The sequence below is a fragment of the Moschus berezovskii genome, chromosome 27 (assembly GCF_049115385.1).
Source record: "Moschus berezovskii isolate FMDL1 chromosome 27, NW_MosBer_1.0, whole genome shotgun sequence".
Lineage (NCBI taxonomy): Eukaryota > Metazoa > Chordata > Mammalia > Artiodactyla > Moschidae > Moschus > Moschus berezovskii.
In genome coordinates, this window is record NC_142486.1 from 36039159 (window position 1) to 36055270 (window position 16112).

General features: G+C 46.0%; 1 protein-coding gene across 9 annotated transcripts in view; it reads right to left on the reverse strand.

Moving 5' to 3' along the window:
• The window catches only part of RBFOX1 (RNA binding fox-1 homolog 1), a 411330-nt gene that overhangs the window by 334791 nt on the left and 60427 nt on the right, over positions 1-16112 (reverse strand). The window lies entirely within an intron of this gene.

Below are 16112 nucleotides of genomic sequence, written 5' to 3' on the forward strand. Positions count from 1 at the left end.
AATCCTGGGTGTTCATTGGAAGGACTGATGCTGAAGCTGAAACTGCAGTACTTTGGCCACCTCATGTGACGAGTTGACTCACTGGAAAAGACTCTGATGCTGGGAGGGATTGGGGGCAGGAGGAGAAGGGGACGACAGAGAATGAGGTGGCTGGATGGCATCACCGACTCGATGGACATGAGTTTGAGTGAACTCCGGGAGTTGGTGATGGACAGGGAGGCCTGGTGTGCTGTGATTCATGGGGTTGCGGAGAGTCGGACACAACTGAGCGACTGAACTGAGCTGAAGAAACTACTGCATAGCATAGGGAACTCTATTCAACACTCTGTAATGACCTACAGGGGAAAAGAATCTAAAAAAGAGAAGAGACATGTATATGCATAACTGATTCAGTTTGCTGAACAGCAGAAACTAATATAACATTTTAATGCAACTATATTCAAATTGAAAATTAAGTTGAAAACAGACTCTCAGGGGGATGCAAAGCCCTGAGGCTCCCCTCTGTCACCAGGGGGTTTGGTCCACCTCCACATGGACCCCTGTTTCTACTCATCTCGAGAAGACTCAATGCCCTCCACGTGACAGTCATAAGACATTAGCTCAACACTCAGAGCTCCTATGAACCAGTATTGACAGGCTGCTGTCCTATAGCTTGTGGATAAGTGGTCCTGAAAAGTCACTGGCTCAATGAATGACAGGGTAAAGAGGCTGTGATCTGAATCATGTTTTAAATACACGCTGAGTTTCAATGTGATGCAGGCAATTATTCTATCTTCACTACAGATCAAGAATCTTTTCCTGGCACTGCATTGCGTGCCAGAGATAGAAGACCAAAAAGGATGCCATTTCTTGGTGGAACATCTTCCAATTCAGTGCCTTTTGAAATAAACTACAATTGTTTATTTGTGGCTTTAAAAAATAATCTTCATACACAGAGTTTTCTCAAAGCAAATCCAACTTCGGTGTTTTTCCATAGCTCACGTGAATGTACGTTATGCGTTTGTCCACTGCTAGTTTCCCACTATGTTTTGAAAGATGTTGTCACTGTTTTGGGGCTTCCCTAGTGGCTTAGTGATAAATAACCTGCCTGCCAATGTTAGAGCCACAGGAGATGCGGGTTCAAACCCTAAGTCGGGAAGATCCCCTGGAGAAGGAAATGGCAACCCACTCCAGTATTCTTGCCTGGGACATCCCATGGACAGAGGAGCCCGGCAGGCTATAGTCCATGGGGTCACTAAAGAGTTGGACATGACTGAGCACACACGCATGCACACCCTAGCTTTTGTAGAAACAACCACGAAAGGAGACAGTGAGCTGGAACTAGAGGCAGGTCCAGAGTATGAACTGAACGATGCTCCTGGTGACAAGTTCTGGGCACCCACCTGCACTGTAGGATACGTGGAGTGGGGCAGAAATGGCACGGAGAGCTATCAGGGTGGGTGTCTGTGAAGAGATGCTGTGAATCATTCAGAGAAAAAAAGAATAAAAACTGCAGAGCCATGAAACTGCCCTCACGAAATCCCCATCTGCTTGCAAGTGAGGTGTGGCTATTGATACTGTTCCCCACCTGATTTCTCAGGTGCGACACCTCCGGGGCCATCTTCCTCCCAAAAGCTCTAAAGAGCAACAAGTCCAGGCAGTTAAGGAGTCAGAACACGCAGCCTTGCTCCTGGGGATGCAGCCGAAGGGGCTGCCATGTCCAGAGAAGAGATGGAGCCGTCTTCCTCCTACCCTTCTCCTTCCGCCCTGCTTCCCTGCAATGGATCATCCCCGAGTTGTAAGTGTCCCTCCTCTGACACTTACAAGCAGGGGGTCACCCCACAGGACCCACAACCCACGACCACACACAACTCCGGAGCCGCCTCCCCATCCTGGGAAAACGCCCCTCCCTTCCAAGGCCTTCAACGCATAATGCTCTTCATTTAGGTGTGTGTTTTGCGACAACGTTTTGGATAACCCTGGCATTCCGTCTTCTCTATTACAAACATTTATGTAACCATGCCAGCCGATTAATCTGAAGGATGTGGCAAAGAGACGGGGAATTTCACCCACAGGAAACAAAAACCCAGTCTTTGAGGATAAATATGTACTCCGGAATTCATAACTTATTGCAGATTCCTATTGATATTTCAGCAATGTATTTGTCCCTTGGACATATTCACGGAGCCTTTCCAAGTCTATAGACACAGCTATTTAATAACTGCACTGAATAATTCTTCCATGCTAGATACACGAGAACCTGCAAACACCCCCAATCCCCACAACAAAGGTAATAAGCTTTTGTCTCGCCTTTTTTTTCCTCCTGCTTTAAGCATCCCCCTTAATGAGCTCTGCTTCTTTGTAACTCAAGAGATTTAGTATTCTGTCCAACAAAACAATTTATTACCCAAAATGTTCCTACTGCAGATAAAATCTTTGCTTCCCCAATACTTCTGGCTCCTCCGTTAATACCCTAATGTTTCATTTACAGCCGAACAAAGCGGCTTATCTCCACTAAAAGGGGAATTAGTAGTAAGAAATAATTTCAGTCATCTGCTGAGTTTCTAAGTAAAGTGATGACTTCTGCATTCTAGCTTCTATCTGATGACAGGTGTGTCTGGGGCTCCCAGAAAATAGAGCAGTTCTGTCACCTATGCTTTGTAATTTGAACAATGCGGCTACATAGATCAGGCAGGAGTTAGGTCTTAGCTGTCAGGGGGAAAAAAAAAAAATCTACACTCGGAAATATGCTGTCGTCAGCAGTTCTTAGCTACAGATTGGGTACTAACTCAAGGTAGGGGAAAAAAAAATTGGTTTGAATCAACAAATGGCTCCATTTCTCCCCACCCCTGGTCTGCGGCAAACTTATTATACACCTACACACACACAACCACAGTCTATTACATTTCCTCCGCACGTCACATGCCCACACAGTACCGTGGTGGCTATATATCGTCACACGCGTGCATGCAGCCTTATTTATGTGCGCGTAGACATGAAGGCAGCTGGAGACCGCGTAGCCACGGGGATGGAGGGGGGCGTCACCCTGAAACACAGCGAGCCAAGAGCGATCGTGGGCGAGTCTGCGGCGTGGGTCCGATCCTTCACATCAGAGGGAGAGGAGCAGAGCGTGCCTTCCTGAGATGGCAAGGGGGAATTCAATCTGCCTTCACTCCTGTCACAACCGGGGCACCCCAAAACCTGGCACTGGCCCCTGAAACTGCCTAATCAGTAAATTGCAAGGGAGGCAGCCAAGAACCCAGAGGCTGGACGGAGACCGTTTGTAGGAGAGCAGAGATGTCATGACCCCCAGCAAAACCAGTAACTTAAGAGGATGGGAGGTCAGGTCAATTTCTCTCCCTGTGTATCTAACGATGGTTCACCTCCTATGTCAACCCTTCTAATAGGAAGGCTTCCTTAAATTTCTTAGAAATAGTGACTTTACTATTAACGGGCTTCCCTAGTGGCTCAGATGGTAAAGAATCTGCAAAGCAGAAGACACAGGTTCGATCCCTGGGTGGGGAAGATCCCCTGGAAAAGGGAATGGCAACCCATTAAAGTACTCTTGCCTGGAGAATTCCATGGACAGAGGAGCCTGGTGGGCTATAGTCCATGGGGTCAGGTCGCAAAGAGTCAGACACAACTGAGCAACTAACACTTCCTTAAATCTGGAAGGCTATTGTGGCCACCAGGGAGGCTTAGGTCAGGGACGGGGGAGGGAAGAGAGCAGGCAGAATTGTGACTGATCAGAAAATAAAAATTATAGGCTACTATTTATACAAGGATCCCTGTCATTTCAGATTTCTCATTATTCTATGTTTCTTTAAAGCTCGAGCCTCACAAATCCTCCCCAGTTTGGTGACCCATCACCCGGCTTATATTGGCTGAAAACTGCTCCCAACCTGAATTTTTCTCTGAAAGGTTGAACGTGACTGATAGGGGCTGCCCTAGTCAGAGATGCCCAAGGTGGAGGGAGAGGGTAAGGAGGGTAGGAGGGCTGGCATCCTTCCCAAGAGCAGACAGCCTGAGCCTGTGGCCAAGACAGACTGATGTAAACAGGTGGGAGGAAGACCCTGGGTGAAATTATCTCTGGTCCAGTTAATACTCCGGAGCTGCCACAGGGTCAGGCTGAGGCTGGGTTTTCCCCTGAAACTACACCTCAATCTCTCCTGCCCTATCCTGATTCTTTACTGTATCACCCAGAGGTCTCTCCTGAGACTATCCTGCCAATGAATCACTTGCTTGGCAATTCCCAGCTCAGGCGTAATCACTAGGGAATCTGTCCTAAGACAGATGGGGGGTTAGAAACTCTATCTCTAAATCTCGATCAAAAGTACACTCCTATAGGGCTTCCCTCATGGTCTGTTGGTGAAGGATCTGCATTCCCAGTGCAGGAGACACGGGTTTGATCCCCAGTCCGGGAAGATCCCACATGCTATGCAGCAACTAAGCCCATTCACCATAAACACTGAGGGGCTTCCCTGGTGGCTCAGTTGGTAAAGAATCCGCCTGCAACACAAGAAACGCGGGTTTGATCCCCGAATCGGGAAGATACCCTGCAGAAGGAAATGGCAACCCACTCCAGTATTCCTGCGCCTGGGAAATCCCATGGTCAGAGGAGCCTGGTAGGCTACATCCCATGGGGTTACAAGGGTCGAACGTGACTTAGCACCTAAACCACCACAGCCACAAATATTGAACTGTGCTCTAGAGCCCGGGAGTCGCAACTACTGAGCCCACGTGCCGCAACTACTGAAGCCCGCACACCCTAGAGCCTGTGCTTTGGAACAGGAGAAGCTGCTGCAATGAGAAGGCTGTGCACCACACCTGGAAAGTAGCCCCGCTCGCCACAGTAACAGAGACCCAGCATAGCCAAAAAGAGACCAACAAAATTATATAAAACAAAACTGCACTCCTATGAATATAAACACCTGAGTGTAACAGTTGGGTTTCACATGCAGTGGGAATGCTAAGGAAAACATGCTTCCTGACATCCAGGGATGGGCAAGAAGTGATATGCGTCTTGCCTCTCAAAGCCTCCATCTTCCTGGCCACAGAATTCAGGTTTAAGGATGACCCAGCGTGCACTGATCCCCACCCACTCACCCCTAGGCACTTGCCGTCAGATCTGAAGTCGTAAGAGCCACTGACAACATGCCAGACGCTACAGCTAATGAAACAAAAACAAAACCCAGAAAACTCCAAAGTGAGGCTGGCTCAGCAGTGGAAAGGAGAGACCCCTGTCACGAGTACTTAAACCCTTATCCTCAGCAATGACTGATGGCAGCCAGAACTACGCCTGGACTTCTCTGTTTCTCGAGATAATCAATCTTTCTTTGGCTTATGCTAGTGTAGGTTAGGATTTATAACCTATTCAGCTGAATCTATGGCACAGCAGGAGAACAAGGTCCCGGCCCCAGCCCAGAGAGAGATGAGGATCCATACATCACAGGAGGTGGGTGAATATATGAACACGCACGGCCCCTTTTCCGCCTTGACCCCAAGTGTCTCCCATCAAGGTCACAGGCTCTGGTAGGAATGCAAAGGATGTGGTGTCTGAGCTTGACAGTTTGAGCTGACAGTCACTTATGGAGTACCTACTAAGAGCTGGATGCTTAGTGAAGGTCAAGACCGTGATGGTCAAGACTTAATGCATTTCCTCAAGCAGCTCTCTCCTCAGTAGAAGAAACCAGCCATTGTCTAAACACACACAGCATCATCTCTTTAAAGGGAAATGCAACATTCTATGTATGAAAGGGGATTCCAAGGGGACCTGGTCTTACAGGACTTCATGAAGCATCCATTCAAAAAGTGGCATGCGGGCAGAGATCTAAAACCAGTGCTGAAAAACCAACTTGAAGAGGTAGAATAAAACATATTTGCTGAATGAAAAACATGGGCAGAAGTGCCTAAGAATTCAGAAGGTGGGCAAGTTTCAAAATCTGGAAATCATTCCAACCCAGCTGAGGAATGGGGTAGAAAATGAGCAAGGTGTCACGTGGGACTGCAGGGGGCAGGCAGGGGGCGTATGGAGCTTACATTCTGTGGACATTCAGGATGGATGAACAGGTCTAAGTTGGGATGGAGTGCAGTGAGAACTCTGGTGCCAGGCCCCACCTTATCCCTTATGTCATGGACCTCAGCTTTGCTGAAAACATAGGCGTCCTACTGGCCTTGTCCTGTAACCCATCCATTCACTCACTCACCCATCCAGTCACTGACAAACACCTGCTGTTTATGAGCCAGGCACAAAAACCACATAGGGTTCTCCTCCCATAGGACTGACAGTCTTTCAGGAATGAATTAAATCATTATATCAAAAGATGAAAAGCCAAAATGACCCTATGAGCTACACATGAAGGCACAAGAAATTAAGAAATAACAGTAGAGGCACTCAGTCAATGACATCAAGGAAGTTTTCTTTGAGGAAGGGACCAATTGACTAGGTTTGAAAGCAGACCTGAGAGGGTTAACTAGGCAAAGGGAGAGGAAAAGATGGGGAAGTCCCGGAGGAGAGACCATCCTGACTCAGCTCCTTTGATGGGAACAGGAGAGGGAGCGGCTACCCCGTATCTGGAACCCTTGGAGCTCTTGTGTGTGTGCGACTCAATCGCTCAGTCACATCCAACTTCCTGACTCTTTGTGATCCCCTGGACTGTAGCCCACCAAGCTCCTCTGTCCACAGGATTTCCCAGGCAAGAATACTGGAGCAGGTTGCCATTTCCTCCTCCAGGGGATCTTCCCGACCCAGGGATCGAACCCTCTTCTTCATCCCCTGCGCTGGCAGGTGGATTTTTACTGCCACTGCCACCCGGGAAGCCCTGGAGCTCTAAGGACCTGGAGCTTTCCCCTCCGACCTGCATGAGGGCCCCTTTTGCAGATCAGTGCACATAATCCCACAAGCCCATTTACAGCGATGTCAGCAGACGCCATTCTAAAAAGAGACTAGAAAATTCATGGCACGGATCAACACGCTGGTGGATCTGAGATAGTGGACAGAGGTCATGCCCAGGAGAGATGAGGCCTGGGCACACTGCCCTACCCAGAACCTCACAGTGAATCGACTTTCACAAATTTAGTTCAAAAGGTCAGTCGAGGATAGGAGGTATGATAATAAGGACTGGGAGCAGAAGAAAGAGCCACAACTAGGAGAGCCAACAAGCCTGAGAAGACACACACACACAGACACACACACACAGATACACACACACATACACAGACACACACACACACACACACACACAGAAGACACACACACACACACGTCTGAAAGGTCCCAGAGACTCAGGAAGGTCTGGCTCCAAGCCGTACAACTGAAGCAGGTAGTAAAAACAAAACAAAAAAAAATCTTCTTCCTAGATCTTTTCTTCCATATTTGCAATTTTCTTACATTCCTGCCTTTCTGTATCCCCAGGGCATACAAATCATAGTAAACAACCCGACTGTTGAAGCTGTCCTCCCAGTAGCACAAACAAATTCTTATAAATGGAAAGAAAATGGTCTCATTGCCTGCTATTGAGATACACAAATCTCTAAATGGATTGTCAGTTCTTTTAACCACTAATTCCTTTTTAAAGAGACAGCATATTGATTCTTTTCATCCGAAGTTGCCAACCTTGTAAATTCGCAATCCCAAACACAATCCAAAAATGATCTCTTGGCTGGGGATGATGCAAAACAGGGCACCTTACACTGGCATAATCTTTGTGAGGTGCAAAGACATTTTAGATGCTTTTTCTCATTCCATCTTTACAATGTTGTCAACAAGGTTTTATTATTCCCTTCTGCAGATGAGAGAAAAGCAAGGCTCAGAGAAGTTAGGGGATGTGGATGAAGGCCCAACAAGCCAAAATCTGAATTCACATATTTGGACTCCAAGTCCCAACACCCCGTAGTGGACAACATGAGCCTGGGTGTCACATTGATTGGGTCAAGTCCTGGTTCTGGAAATTTATCATTTCTATAATTATTTGCTCAGTTGTGTCTGACTCTTTGTGACCCCATGGACTGTGGCCTGCCAGGCTCCTCTTTCCATGGGATTCTCCAGGCAAGAATATTGGAGTGGGTTGCCATTTCCTTCTCCAGGGGATCTTCCCAACCCAGGAATAGAACCTGGGTCTCCTGCATTGCAGGTGGATTCTTCACTGATTCAGTTGCAAGAGAAGCTCTTTTCTCTCTACAGCCTGAACATATTTGGATGACAGTTCTGCTTACTATCTTAGGCAATGTTTTGCCCTACTCCTGATTTGGCTAATGTAAGTAACCATCTAAAGCTAGTCCAGAGTTATTCACAAGATTAAACAATGTTGTCCTAGGACCTGAAGTCCAAAATGAAGGTCAAGAGCCAACATTTAGGGGGGCACATGTGTGTAAGTAAATGTGTTAGTCGCTTGGTCATGTTCAATTCTTTGTGACCCATGGACTGTAGCCCCCCAGGCTCCTCTGTCCGTGGGATTTTCCAGGCAAGAATACTGGAGTGGGTAGCCATTCCGTTCTTCAGGCAATCTTCCTGACCCAGTGATTGAACCTGAATCTCCTGCATTACAGGCAGATTCTTTATAATCTGAACCACCAGGGAAGCCCATAGGGGGACACGGGTATACCCCAATTAACATTTCATTAAATAGTTAGGCTGACTTTTAATTTATCAAAGAATGGTGCTGTGCTCTGCACATTACCTATTTTCTCACCTCCACTTCACTCAGGTTTTCCTAGAGAACTTACATCCTGGCATAAAACTTCCTAGAGAACTTACATCCTGGCATAAAACAATCTTTTAAAAGCACTTATTCTGTATCAAGCACTGAAAGAACTCTACCTGAGCCTCCCTAGAACCACTGTCTTCTGTAGTTGAGGGGACTTAAGCTCAGGGGTGTGGTACAAGTTGAGGATGAAGAGAGAGAACTTGAACCCCAAATCTGTCAAATTTCAAGGGTCACGTTTCACACTCCAGTTTCTGAATCACACACCCCAGCAATAATGAAGTCAATACAATGTCAGTTTTAGATTGTTTTCACAAATGCCACTTTACCTCTGTTTGCGTTCAAAATCTGCACAGTGTCTGCATTATCCCAGAAGGAGGCAAAATCTGCATGGGAACTGATCCCAAGCACATCTTGAATACAGAGTACAGATTCACACCTCATCTGTGTGTTCCGTAGACTCTTTCTGGGTCAGCAACAACAGGGTTAATCTCCTCTAGCTCCAGACAATTTGGGATCAGAGGCCAGTCCTTTTCAGTCTTAAAATGATCAACCTCCTCATGCCTTTTACTTGATCTTGATAAAAGGCAACGGAAATGATTTATTGGGGCAAAACGCGGATATTGGGCTTTGGGACATTTGTTTGCTTTGCATTTTTTCCCCTAGGACAGCTAAAGAACAAGAACACTCTGAAGCTCTGAGAGACTTGCACCCTTGCAGCAAAGGCGTAAAATAAGAAACTGAGAGACAGAAACAAAGCTCGTGAAATAAACGCATTAAAACAACCAAGGTCCACTGACAGATAAATAGACAAAGAGGATGTGGGGGATGTACACACACACATACAATAGAATACTAGTTAACCATAAAAAAAGAATGAAATAATCCCATTTGCAGCAACACAGATGCAACTAGAGATTATCATCCTAAGTGAAGCAAGTCAGAAAGAGAAAGAAAAATACCAGACAGTGTCACTTACACGTAGACTCTAAAATATGGCACAAATGAGTCTATCTCCAAAGCAGAAACAGACTCATGGACACAGAGAACTGACTAGTGTTTGCCAAGTGGAGGGGGAGGCGGAAGGGCGGAGTGAGACATGAGGATTATATGTAATATAATGCAAACTATTATATATAAAATGGATTATAAATAAGGTCCTACTATACAGCATGGGTACATCATGAAAAACGCTGGGCTGGAGGAAGCACAAGCTGGAATCAGGATTGCCAGGAGAAATATCAATAACCTCAGATATGCAGATGACACCACCCTTACGGCAGACAGTGAAGAGGAACTAAAGAGCCTCTTGATGAAAGTGAAAGAGGAGAGGGAAAAAGTTGGCTTGAAGCTCAACATTCAGAAAACAAAGATCATGGCATCTGGTCCCATCACTTCATGGGAAATAAATGGGGAAATAGTGGAAACAGTGGCTGACTTTATTTTTCTCAGCTCCAAAATCACTGCAGATGGTGATTGCAGCAACGAAATTAAAAGATGCTTACTCCTTGGAAGGAAGTTTATGACCAACCTAGACAGCACATTAAAAAGCAGAGACATTACTTTGCCAACAAAGGTCCGTCTAGTCAAGGCCATGGTTTTTCCAGTGGTCATGTATGGATGTGAGAGTTGGACTATAAAGAAAGCTGAGCACCGAAGAATTGATGCTTTTGAACTGTGGTGCTGGAGAAGACTCTTGAGAGTCCCTTGGACTGCAAGGAGATCCAACCAGTCCATCCTAAAGGAGATCAGCCCTGGGTGTTCATTGAAAGGACTGATTTTGAAGCTGAAACTCCAATACTTTGGCCACCTGATGCAAAGAGCTGACTCATTGGAAAAGACCCTGATGCTGGGAAAGATTGAGGGCAGGAGGAGAAGGGGACGACAGAGGATGAGATGGTTGGATGGCATCACCGACTCGATGGACATGGGTTTGGGTGGACTCCGGGAGTTGGTGATGGACAGGGAGGCTTGGTGTGCTGCGGTTCATGGGGTCGCAAAGAGTTGGATATGACTGAGTGACAGAACTGAGCTGAACTGTACAGCATGGGGAACGGTATTCAACATTCTAAAATGAAAAGAAAGGACTCTGATGCTGGGAAAGATTGAAGGCAGGAGGAGAAGATGACAGAGGAAGAGATGGTTGGATGGCATCAGACACTCAATGGACATGAGTTTGAGCAAACTCGGGGAGATGATGAAGGAAGAGAAGCCTGATGGGCTGCAGTCCATGGGGTTGCAAAGAGTCGGACATGACTTAGCAACTGAACAACGACAAATCCAAATAAAAAATGATCTTTAAAAAGAAAGTATACCCACACACACACACACACACACACACTTACACTTCAACATCAACAAAAACAATATACTATATACACTATACAACGATATATTACATTTCAGGTAAAAACAAACGAGGGATTCCAGAGACCTCCCGTACTGACAGGGAAGCCCGGCCTGCCATCTGTTCTCTTGATCATTCAAGAGATGAGGGGCTCTGCCATCCCTGAAGTTGTGTAGAGCCTGGAGCAGAGGCAGGGTGTGTAACACGGCCACCTGCAGCTGCCGTGGACACCGCTCCTAAGGGCACCCTGTGTTAAAGACCCAGCAGAGCCAGCTTCCTTCCAAACACATAACAGTTTCCATGGTGTCTAACCACAGATTCCCAGAGCCTCTCTCAAGGTGTGCATTTATTTCACAGTCTGGGATCAACCAACACACTGCTCTCTTCTTGTCAGAGAAGAAAACAAGATTTTGATAGGAAACAAGATTGGGAAGATACATTCTGACAGCTGTCAGAGATCTGCTCATCCAGAAGACAGGAATATCTGAATGATACCATGTATGTCAGTCTGGCAGAGCGACTAAAGGCACCAGCTCTGGAATTGGAGATTCCAGCTCCCTTCTTTACAAAGCCTTGGTTTTCTTACCTATAAAATGGGGGTAATAATGAAACCTATCTCATACAATTATTATACTAATTTAGCAAGAGAATGCACGTGGGGGTTGCTTTGCACAATGTCTGTGTATGACAAGCATTAAAAAAAAAACAAAAACCTGCTGAGGACTTCCCTGGTGGTACAGTGGTCAAGACTCCATGCTTCCAATGCAGGGGGAGTGGGTTTGATCCCTGGTTAGGGCACTAGGATCCCACATGTCACACAGCACAGTCAAAAGATAAAAATAAATAAGTAAACAAACAATTTAAAACTAACTCTGCCTGCTTCTCCTTCTTCTGTACCTTCTGTTTTATTACCACTGGCGTCCAGTCCTCTCTATACAACCTTTTCATTATTTGCCGTTGGCCACTGAAGGTTGGGACAGAGATTTGAGACATCAAAACCACTTTGGTTGCATTCACCTGTCTTTGAGGGAGGTGTCTTATGAAGACCCGTGTGTGGGCACCACAGTCCTACAGGACAACATCGTGAGATGCAGTTCCTTCTTAGTCAGTGATTTTACAGAACTCAGAGTATATGGCATGGCAACTGAGAGAGGCAAAGTGCCCATAATAATACACGCCTCTCTGTTAGTATCTCCAGATTCCAAGATGCGATACATACATGCAATGGAATGTTCAGTTCAGTTCAGTCGCTCAGTCGTGTCCGACTCTTTGCGACCCCATGAATCACAGCACGGCAGGCCTCCCTGTCCATCACCAACTCCTGGAGTTCACTCAAATTCATATCCATTGAGTCGGTGATGCCATCCAGCCATCTCATTCTCTATCGTCCCCTTCTCCTCCCGACCCCAATCCCTCCCAGCATCAGAGTCTTTTCCAGCGAGTCAACTCTTCGCATGAGGTGGCCAAAGTATTGGAGTTTTCGCTTTATACTCGGCCATAAAAAGGAACCAAACCGGGTGTCATCTGCAGAGATGTGGATGGACCTTGAGGCTGTCAAACAGAGTGAATGAGTCAGAAAGAGAAAAACAAATTTCATATATTAATGCATATAGGCGGAATCTGAAAAAAAATTGGTATATATGATTTTACTTGCAAAACAGAGACACGGATGAAGAGAATAGATGTATGGATATCAAGGGGGAAGGGGGAGTGAGATGAACTGAGAGACTGGGATCGACACATATACAGCTGATACTATGCGTAAAATAGATACCTAATGAGAACCTGTTGTACATAACACAGGGACACCTACTCAATGCTCTGGGGTGACCTAAATTGGGAAGGAAATCCTAAAACAGAGGGGGTATAAGTATACATACAGCTGATTCACTCTGGTGTACAGTAGAAATGAATACACTATTATAAAGCAATATACTCCAATAAAAATTAATATATAAAAAAATCCCCCAATTCCCTTGTCAGAGGTGCTCAGCTCGAGAGTGGGGCTGGTGTATCTGATAGGATGGGTGGGTGTTGCTGAGTTTGACCTGGTGGAGAGTTTGCAGAAGTCATGGATGAGGGGTTTATCTTTAATGACTGGATTAGTTACTTTGTGGTTAATCAATTAAGTCATGATGAATAAACTGAGCAAACACATATCGAGCAAAAGATTATGTCAGGTATGATCCTAGGGAGTCTATGGGACTCTGCAGAAGACAGGCAAGTCAGTTTAAAACTTGAAGGAGTGTCAGACTCCCCTGGGAGCCTAATAAAATGAAAAACCCCAGCTGCAGAGGTTAATGATTTGGACTGGGTTGATATGGGGTGGCACAGGAGTACCTGGGGTCTATTTGCTAAGGGTGATCCAGAATGTGTGCTGGTGCTGGAGAAGACTCTTGAGAGTCCCTTGGACTGCAAGGAGATCAAACTAGTCCATCCTAAAGGAAATCAACCCCGAATATTCACTGGAAGGACTGATGCTGAAGCTCCAAAACTTTGGCCACCTGATGCAAAGAGCAGACTCATTAGAAAAGACCCTGATGCTGGGAAACATTGAGGGCAGGAGGAGAAGGGGACGACAGAGGATGGGATGGTGGGATGGCATCACCGACTCAATGCACATGAGTTTGAGCAAACTCAGGGAGATAGTGAGGGACAGGGAAGCCTGGCGTGCTGCAGTCCATGGGGTCGCAAAGTGTCAGACAGGACTTAGTGACTGAACAACAAGAGAATCTGTATTTTCAGAAGTTTTGCTTTAGAGCACCAAAGAGAGGGAGAGTCCAGCTCCCTCTGACCCGCAGAGAGCCAGCCCGGGTCCTCCTTACCCTACAAAGGCAGGCATGAAAGGACCTGTCCTGGCTCCGTCCCGTCCTAACTCGCTCTGTGACTTTGGACAAGTCAGGTGTCCTCTCTGACCTCTGGTTTCCTCCTCTGACAATAGATAGCATCCCTCAAGTCTCTCTTGGCAAGAACATTGGTGGATTTGATGGAGAGTTGCCCAGTTCACATGTGCAATTCTGCAGAGTACCAAGAACTCCCCTAATGCCTTCTTGGGGGAGAGGCAAGAACCAAAAACTCAAAGTCTGACACAAAATACACAGCACAACAGATCTACAGTCTACAGACTCTACAGGTCTCTTCTAACTGCTGTATTCCTCTCTAGGATGAAACCCATCCAGTTCCAATGCCTGAGATGACCCCCATACAGCCCATCTTTCATCTCAGTTGATAATCACTGCCTTCACAATTTCTCCTGGAACTACTGAGCAGTGATTCCAGCTCTGCCCTGAGCCTTCAGTGTACAATTTCTGTGTCGCTGACACCACCAGCTCCAGGCTTCACCCTCAGCACCCAGAGTCATCTTTCTTCACTTCCTCTCATTTCAAATCAGTTTCCAAAGCCCCACCCCTTTTTCTTCTACACCTTCCAATGCATGACCACCACAGTCCAAGCCACCCTCTCCCTCGGCCCAAACTCCCAGGTCACTTCAAGCTGATGTCCTAGCTTCCTGCCCTGGGCCCTTGTTGGTCAGAGTTCCACACAGCAGTCACCTTTGTGAAGGAAATCTGTGCATTGCCACAGAAGTGTCACAAACCCCTCACCCTGGTTTACAAAGTTCTATACGATCTGACTTTTGTACATTTCTCAGAGCTCGCTGTGTCGCTGTGCCATGCTCCCATTTTATGGGGGTCTCTTTTTTAAAATGATAATTTATGTATTAGTATAAATAAGAATTTATAATATTATGTGCTGAGTCTCCATTGCTGTGAGGACTGTTCTCTAGTGGCAGTGAGCAGGCTTCTCATTGCAGTGGCTTCTCTTCTTGCAGAGCATGGGCTCTAGGCACTTGGGCTTTAGTAGTTGTAGCTTGTGTGCTTAGATGCTCCATGACATATAGGATCTTCAAGCATCAGGGATCGAACCTGGCCTCCTGCATTAGCAGGTAGATTCTGAGCCACCAGGGAAGCCCTTCTGGGGGTCTTTTCATCCTTCACACATTGCAAGTTCTTCCCCTCTAAGAACATTTGCCTGGAATGCTCTTCCTGTCCATCTTGGCATGATTTGTCATTAACAGCTCAACTTAAATTTCACGTCTTCATAACAACCTTCCTTAAACATCCACCAATCTCTGTATGAATGACCTGACCAGCATCTATCATGAACCATTTTCTTATTTTACTTATCCTCTCAAGGAGAAGGTAAGCTCCATGAGAACAGCATTCTCTTTGCTATGTTCAGCACCAAGTTCCCCGTGGCTCAGCAGAGTGGGTGTTCAGCAGAGATTTGTGAGTGAATGAGAAAATCATTCTGACCAATCAGTCTCCGCTTGCTTCACAATGAAGCCTAGGCGGTGATGGTCTTACTTTCTTCACTAATTCCAGACGTGGCACGACTTGCAAAGTAGTTCACCCCCATCTCATTTATTTTCCCACAGGATAAGGAGAAGATAGGTAAATGACACTGCCCCAGGTTCTACAGCCAGGGAGTTGTGGAGCTGGTGTTCAGACTCAGTTATGTCTGACATCAAAACCCGCAGCAAACGATTCAGCTCTTCCCATTCAGCTCCAGGTCTAAATTTGAGAACCAAAAATAACAGAACAGCCGTGTGTTTGCAATCATCTGCATACACAGGTAGAGTAATGAACCTGAGCCATGTTTTCCCCTACTTTTGGGATATCAAAGTTTCCATCAGGAATATCCAACGGACTGCTTCGTTCTTCTTGCTTTATATATATATATGTATATAATTTTATATATATTTGTATATATTTATTTTCACTGCATGAACTGAGGCTTCCTTCCCTTGATTATAACATGTTTTGTAAATTCTTGCTTGCATCTGAGCATCTCTTGAATAAGAGTTTAATGTGTATAATGTAAACTGAATGTAACTCCAGATTGATGCGTCACTGCTAAATTTCTTTCTCCTGAAGGCGTCACACCCTCAGAGCTCAAATATTATACAAAATGTTTTTCAATACGGAGAACAGGGAGGAATGAGGCCAATGTGTCAGGGAAAGGATTTACTGATGCTCGCTGGAAGCTCCAAAGATGAATGATAAGGGCATTAATTCAGTTGGCAC